Consider the following 8,634-nt stretch of genomic DNA (forward strand, 5'->3'; position numbering starts at 1 on the left):
GGTGACCATGTGCATGCCAAGACAGCCCAAAATTATGACAATCGTTACTTTTAATTGTTATCACCTTTTTATTTTGGGATTATTTTTACTTAATTATGGTATTCACTGTTAATTCAGATTTAAATGACATTTTTAATTTAATTTATCTATTGATTTATATATATTTTAAAAATAACAGTACTTATTGTATTTTTAAATTGTTTAAAGTTATATTTAATGTTGTTTTTTATAAGAAGAAAGTGGGAAGAAGGAAAAAGGAAAACAATTTAAACCTTTTTTTTAAAAAAAATGGGTATTAATTTAATAAAAAAACTATTAAAATATTTTTATTTAAGGAAACAATACAATTTATTTACTACTCCACTTAAGATTACTGGTTGAATAAATTTCAATAAATATATTTTTTATATAAAATATTGTATTTCTCACATGGTTAATATGATTAAAATTTAGTATTGTACTCAAGGATAGATTGAAAAATATGTTGAGACGAAGTCGCAACTCTAAATTTTTTTAAATCATTATAACTTAAATTTTTTAATATTTTTTATTGATGACTTATATTTACACATCTATTTTTATAATTTTTAAATTTATAATATAAATTCTTAAATTCACACTAGCAAACTTTTTATCGGTGATTGTATTAAAAGGTTAAAAATGGGAGGGTGATATCTAATGATTAGATTCTAATGTGTTTTAATTTTGGTAATGCAAAGTGATTTGTGAAGTGTCGGTGGTTACAAATGATAAAATCAAAGGTAGTCGTTAATGACGAGGGTAAACTATATTGTTACTTTAGGTTTTGTATTCATTTTAGTATTGAATTTTAAAATGTTTTAATGTAAAGATAGTCGTTAATAATGTAAATATTAAACTTTGATTATAGATATAACTGAATTATTAAATATTTAACGGTAAGATGAGGTTGTCGTTTTTCTTTAATTTTTTAAAACAAACTGTCAACTCCGACTATCATCGCTATAAGTTAATCAACATCCATCATCGATCATTTTACGTGAAATAATTGGTTTAAAAATATTCACTTTTGATTATTTATTTTTCTTCGTATATTTTTTTTCCACAAAATCTATTAATAAGTCGATGAAAATCCATATAAATGTTTGACATTTTAATGTTTAGATCCTCCTACGACCACCTGATGAGACTAGTTTCAAAGTACATATGTTGTTGGTCTCCTCAAAAGAATGTCTTCTCATCTTGACAAATACAAAAAAAAAATCAAAAAAGCATATCCCTTATTATTTAATTATACTTTATTATTAAACATATTTATACTAATATTTGTATAGCTAACAATAAAATATATTTTATTATTTAATTTAAATAAGGTTCAAATTAAATTAAATTCAATAATACCATATCTTAAATTCAATATATACAAACATAATATGCTGAAACGTATAAGCCATCCTACTCGTGTACATATACCCTAACTATATGCATCAGTCTCTATTATTTGTGGGGACACTTACCCCTTTTGGCCTATTCCTATACCAGAAACTCTGGAAAGGTTTTACTGCCTAATTACAATAATTGAATTAGCCCACCCTAAAAGAATGATGGAATTTCATTGATTTTACTTTTAGATAATTATTTGTAAATATCTCATTATTAATGGTATATAGAATTATATATTATCGTTACATTAATTATTATTCTATAAACATTATAATAATTAATTAGTCTAATGGGATGAGATACTAAATATTTTAAAATATAATTCACATTTTAAATTTTACCTTGTGAACAAAATAAACTAGATTAAAGACCCTCGTAAATAAATATATGTAATACCCTATCAAAAACCATAATCGCAACGATCTCTTTGTGCTAATTGTTGCAACAATAGCCAGAACCAGAACCGCAACGGGGTCCAAGAGATAAGATCCCTAGCCATTCACTTCCATGGTTCCACAGTTTCACTCCACTCTCATCTTCTGCGCAATGGACACCTACGTACAGATGCATTGAAGCCGTGGAAGAAAGGTCCGGCTCGAGCCAAAGGCGGCCTCCAAAATGGCTCTTGTCAGTACCGCGGCGGCGTCCGCCAATGGGCGTGGGGAAAATGGGTGGCCGAGATACGAGAACCCAATAAGCGAACCAGGCTCTGGTTGGGCTCCTTCGCCACCTCCGAAGAAGCCACCATGGCATATGATGAGACGGCGAGACGACTATACGGCACCAACGCTTACCTGAACCTCCCTCACCTTCAACAACTACCCGTCAATCCATAAAACAGATTGCACAAATTTAAATGTGTAACTCAAATAGTGGAGGTTTAAACTTGATATTAAGTCACCTATATTTTTTGATAATTTCCCCCCTTTATTACTCTTATAAAGAGTGTAAAATCAACGGTTCCATATCCTTGCTTTAAAAATTAAAATTTAAAAATACAAAGCTTAAAATGTTGTGTTAATCTTAAGGGTGACATTCATTTTTAATATTACATAATTTCAAACAAAATTACTTCTAAGACAATAACTTCTACTATATATTATGTTAACATTATTTTCTTACAGCATTCATATTTTCTAACAAAGTGGATCGCTTAAGAACTTCATCTCAATATTCCCTTCTTCTTCTCCTGGATTGCTCAACATAAACGCTCCAAGAACTTAAAGAAAATGGGATTTTGAAACCGAGTTCGTCTTCGTGTGAATTGAAAACCATGACCGAAGATCACGGAATGAAGGAGAAAAAGGTGTGGAGGTTTCGTCGGAGAAGCCGCGGATTGATTTGCATGAGTTTCTTCAACAGCTGGGGATAAAAAAGGAAGAAAATAAATCTGAAGAAGCAGCCGATGATGATGATGATGACAATGTAGAAAGTAGTTCAACGGCAATGGAGACGTCAATGAAAGATTACGATGATTTGCAGAGAAGAGGGACATTCACACAATAAGTCACTGAACTTTGACAATTTTGAAAGCATACCATTAAATTATTAATAAACTAATAAATTATTTCAAATTAAATAAAAAATAATTGATAATATTGAAGAAAATTTTAATTATTTTGAATTTAGATCAAATTTGATAGAACGTGTAAGTTTTAGAAATTAAAAAGATTATTATACCGATATCACATCATTCTTTCTATTAAGTTACAATCAAATCTCAACGGTGACCAAAAGTAATATAATGTTGTGTATGATTGAAAAATAATAATTAGATGACTAAATAGAAACACAAGAATATATGAGGTCGAATAGGTAGTTTACTCAAAAAGTAAAACCATGTCATTTTAATTTTTAGCTAGATAATTTGTTTATTTTATGATTTTGTCTTTAATTTTTAATAATAAATTTCTAACTTTTAATTTAGTACCTCAACTTTATATTTTTATTCAATTTAGTCCTTTAGTTACTACTCTTTGTAAATATTTTCTGTGTGGCTCCTTTGTACACTCATTACTACTTTCCTCAAAATTCATTCTCTAAAAAGCAACATTATAAATATGTTATAATTTTAGATGGTATTTAATCATAGATGTGGGTTGTAATCTGATGTCTTTCTTATTTTAGACTATACCAGATGTATTAATTACTGCTAGTTTTTAATAAATGTCAAGGCATTCTTTTCCCCTTTCGCTTTCTCGAATGAGTCTCAACTGGATCGGGTTATGAAAGGGATTTAATGATGCCTCATTTACTTTTCAAAAAATAAAAATAAAAAAATTAGTAAATTACATTACAAAACATACTTACACATTTGAAAAAAATTCTATATGAAAAAAATCTATATGTATATCGTATATGATTATAAAAAGTCATTTAATTTGAAATGAAGCAGTACCATAACATTATATATATAATTACATTTAAACTTGAACAAAAACTCGACTATTGACTGTGAGGTTGTTGTAATTCCTATGACTTATTCTTTTTAGCTTCGAGTTGATAGGTTGATGGTTGGCTATGGTGAGTCGAATGTTTTCAATTGGTATTGATTTGAGCACTCTTTTTCTTCTACGTAGGTTTAGGGAGGTTTTTTTAACGAGACTCAAATTAATGTTGTCACCACTGTATGATTCTATCTTTTAATCATATTGATCATTTCAACAACAAAAAAAGCTCGATCAAATATATTTAGTTTAGGTAAGTTTAATTCAAATTTTATAAACTCATTCTTGACTCGAAAAAACAAACAAAATTTACAATATAAAATAATTCATAAACTCAATTAATTTTTTTATTCAACTAACTCAAAAATTTCTCATTTAAGTCGATTAAATGAAATGAAAGTACTAACTCGGAAGAGCATATTCTCATTTATTTTAATTCCATTGTATTTAGTGGGGTTTATTAATGGAAGAATCAATTGATAGGTTGTGATAATCACTGTTAACAGCGAAGAAATTGATTATCAAGGCACCTTGCTTCCATATATTTCAGCATATGCCCTACGATGAGGAAACATCTAATCTGGCTACAACTTTGCTAGATTATTCGCCACTAACTTTGATTAAACTATATTGCATTTTTTTTAAAACTTTAAGATACTTGAGTTAACTTTTTTAAATATGAAACAAGTTGAAATTTATAAAGTTTGAATAATAAAAAATTGATTAATAATTTTAAAATATATGGTTAAAAACTTTCGGTTGACATCTCTCTTATCCCTTAGGTTATAAATTCAATACCCATTAGCAGTAAAAATTCCCTTTCTTCCTCCACTAAATATGAATTGTTTTGGATTTCAAAAAGAAAAGGTAGGAATTGCTTTGAAATAAAAAAAAATTAAAAATTAGTACGATATTGTCTTAGTCTTTAACTATGTAATTTGGGTTAAGAGCCACTTACACCCATTGTAAAGCTCTAATTTTACATATTTTTTGGACAGTTGGATAAGGAAAATCAAAGACTGAGATTAACTTCTTATTGTTTTCCATTGAATATATTCTCATTTCCTATTTTTAATATCCTCCTTTGATTTCTCTTATCAAAAGATCTTAAAAAGATGTAAAACTCTCACTAGGTGTAATTAGATCATACCTTATGTAATTTCATTATTTTATGATTTGATCTTTAATTTTTTTTGTTTCTTCAATTACTCGTTCATTTTAAGTTTGTTTTTATTAGATTTGATTCACTTAATTCTCAATCAATGTAGAATGTATGTGCAACTTTAATTCATTTTTGACAATATTTTTATATAATTTAATCTCTCAATTTTGTGTTTTATTCAATTTGGTCATTCGACGACAACTATTTAAAATTGTTTTTTTCCTATCAACCCCTTGACTTCTTTATGCTTCTATCGATACTTTATCCTAAAAATTTATTCTTTTAAAAAATAACATCATAAATGTATTATAAAATTTTAATTTTAAACAATATTTGATTTATTTAACCACTAAAGGCGCTTAATGGGTTCTACAAATCTTACTTATAAATATGAATAGGGTCAATTGGTAGAGCTCAAGGCTCTTAACCTTGTGGTTGTGGGATCGAGTCCCACTGAGGGTAATTCATAACGGAGGTATTCCATGGAATCTACTCTTAATCTGACGTTGGGGGCAGCCTACTACCCTACCTCCCCCTTATCCCGTTACATATGGGAATAGGGCTAGCTAATTTTTTTTATTTATCATAATATTATAAATCATACATTTAGATTTGAACAAAAACTTATAAATATATTCGATTAATTTAACTAATTAAAAAAAATCATTGAACTTAATTTAATCTAATATTCATCCATAAATTCTCGAAGTTGACATTGCTATAACATTGATCGTCCAAAATACTAATCACGTGTTACAATTTGAATGATCGTTAATATATCTTAATAACAAAGTTCGAATATCAAATCGATTTGAATTTTTTTTACTAAAAGCAAAACTTAAGTGAATTTGCATATGAAACTCAAATTAGACCAAATGATTTGGGTTCAGTCCAATTATTTGTGAAATTTGTCCAGTTGTTAGCTAATTACTGAAGTTGAGACTAGTTTTAGTGTTTTGATTAATACTTAATCAGTTAAGCTTAATAAGAAACTGCTGAAAGTCTATATCATATAAAATAGAGATATTATGCTCAAAGAATCAACTTCATTACGATGGTGGAATGAAGTAACAAAGAATGAAATCTCACACACAAACACTCAAATCAACACAAATAAGCAATGGAATTCAAATTCTCAAGAAAGAAAGGAGAGAGATTATCAAAGAAAGGCCAACTGCAGCGCTGGAAACGGTCCCAGAGAATCCAGCACCGGCGTCTGGTGCCGGAGACGGCGATGGAGCCTCACTAACTTGCGCCGATGCGGCGGCGATTAAGATTTCCATGACTAGAGCCACCATAAAAGCCTTCAAGATGCTAACTCGAGCCATTCCTGAATAAGAGAGAGGATGAGAGTATTGAATTTTTTTTTCCTTCTGGAATTCGCGAGAAAAATTTGTTTGTTTGGCGTTTGGGATGGGAGAGTATTTATCAGGGGTGGGAGCGGCGCGTTGGGCCTACTGACAGCTGGGTATTTATAAGGAGAGTATTCACAACGTTCACATAACGGCTAATTATATATATATATATTGGTTCATTTAACGGCTAATAAATTAAACGTTCACGTAACATTCCTAAATTTATATTAGGGTAAAACACACAAATGGTCCCCCAACTATAAGGTACTGCTTTATCGAGGCTCTCCACTATTAAAAATTATAAATGATCTCATGATTACATGACAATAATTTATTGAGTCTTTCGACTATTGAGAGTTACAAAATGGTCATTAAAATATTCATATGTTTCAAACTAGTCCTTTTTTGTTAAAAAATAGTTATTGTATGCGCTGGAAGTTAATATGTTAGTTGTGATATGATAAAATATGATCTTAAAACTATTTGACTTGCATTTTACGGATTGCCTCTTCGTTTACATTATACGTTGAGGATGCGCTTGAAACATTATGACGTCGAGTCAATGCTTGAAAATAACGTCTGTTCCAATAAGCATCAGTTAAATATGATTTTATCATATCTAAATTAATAAAATAAACATCAAGCTTAGACAATCACCAATGTTTTAATAGAAAATAATGAGTTTGGATCATACGAATATTCAAGTAACCATTTTGTAACTTTTAATAGTCGGGAGACTCAATAAAATAACACCCTATAGTTGTAGGATCATTTTATAACTTTAAACAGCTAATGGACTAAATAAAACATCGTCCTATAATCGATGACCATTTGTATACTTTATCTTTTATATTATTATTTGGGGCAAATTACAAAACTTAATGACTAAATTTTTTGTCACTCGTATTTTATCAGTACTCTTAACTATTCAAAAAGTTAACTCACCAAACTCATATCTCTTATTACCGTTCATGGGATTCAACCCTACCTTATCTATTATTTTATATTTCTTCGAGGAATACATATTTTATAAATTAACTGTAAATGACATTTTGAATTATAGAATTTTCTTTAAATAGAATTCGTTAATTTTGTTTAAAATAATAATCATAATTACAATTAATGTTTACAATTACTATTCATAAATTAAACATATAAATAAGATATTTTTTATATACATTGACACAATAAACTAGTTACTTGAGATCATACAATGACAAATAAGAAAAATGTTAAAAATCCAATCAAAAAACTCGAACAAAGATAAATACGAATAGATCTGACAACATCGAATCAAAAAATGAGATCAAAAGTATTGAAATACTATAAAAAACACATATCAGAGTCGAGTGACGAAAGATAACTATCCACGAATATAATTACATATCCAAATCCAATTTTAGGGTCCAAGACAAGGAAGATCATTACTCAATAGGATAACAATAAGCGTAATTTTATCTGTTGTGACATTGTCAAACCCAACCTTGAGAAAAAGATAAAACGAAAAGAACGGTTAAATAATCGATAAATAAGATCGAAAACGTGTCAAAAGATAAAAAAAATGTGTCATAAAGATAAAAAAATTGTGTCATGAACTTAAAATGATTAAAAACTGAAATAAAAAAATTTCAAACGGCGCAAGAAAAATTTAGGATTTTGCTTAAAGATATGAAATTTCTAAAATGTTACAAATTATTTACTATCGTATATGTACGAGACTTAAAAGAAAACAACATACACTTCAGACGACTTCCAAAAAAGTTGTCTGTATGACCAATTCAAATATCACGTCATTTATTAAAAGCAGAAATATAATATTTATTGATTAAAAATTTATCATTTAATTTTAGAATTTAAATCCCCTTATCTAAAAAAAAACCTTGGTCAAATTGTTATTCAAAGTTTAGCCGACGAAGCAGGTAAATCTTTTCGCCAAGGAAATCGGCAATCCGTTTCGTCACTAAAAATAGCCACAAATGTCACCTATAAAACCATCTCCCCCACCACCGTTCTCCTCAGACCTGCAACCACAAAGCAAATAATAAAAAGAACAACGACGAAAATCCGTCACCGATAAAAAGGCAGGTCTCACTCTTCTTTTTTTGGTGAGTTTTTTCTTTTAAGCAACCTTCTTTTCTTATAAGCCATGGACATGAAGAAGGTTTCCTGCGCCATCGTCGTTGCCGCATCCTCAATGAGCGTCGTCATGGCCGCCGGCGCCACCCCAGCTCCTACCCCTTTGGCAGAT

The 8,634-nt window shown here is 29.2% G+C and overlaps 1 pseudogene; it reads left to right on the forward strand.

Annotated features, from left to right (window-relative positions):
* The first annotated feature begins 1,850 nt into the window (after positions 1-1,850).
* LOC120158055 lies at positions 1,851-2,928 on the forward strand (annotated as a pseudogene).
* The last annotated feature ends 5,706 nt before the right edge of the window (positions 2,929-8,634 follow it).

The sequence above is a fragment of the Hibiscus syriacus genome, unplaced genomic scaffold, assembly GCF_006381635.1.
Source record: "Hibiscus syriacus cultivar Baekdansim isolate YM2019G1 unplaced genomic scaffold, ASM638163v2 tig00111303_pilon, whole genome shotgun sequence".
NCBI classification, from domain to species: domain Eukaryota; kingdom Viridiplantae; phylum Streptophyta; class Magnoliopsida; order Malvales; family Malvaceae; genus Hibiscus; species Hibiscus syriacus.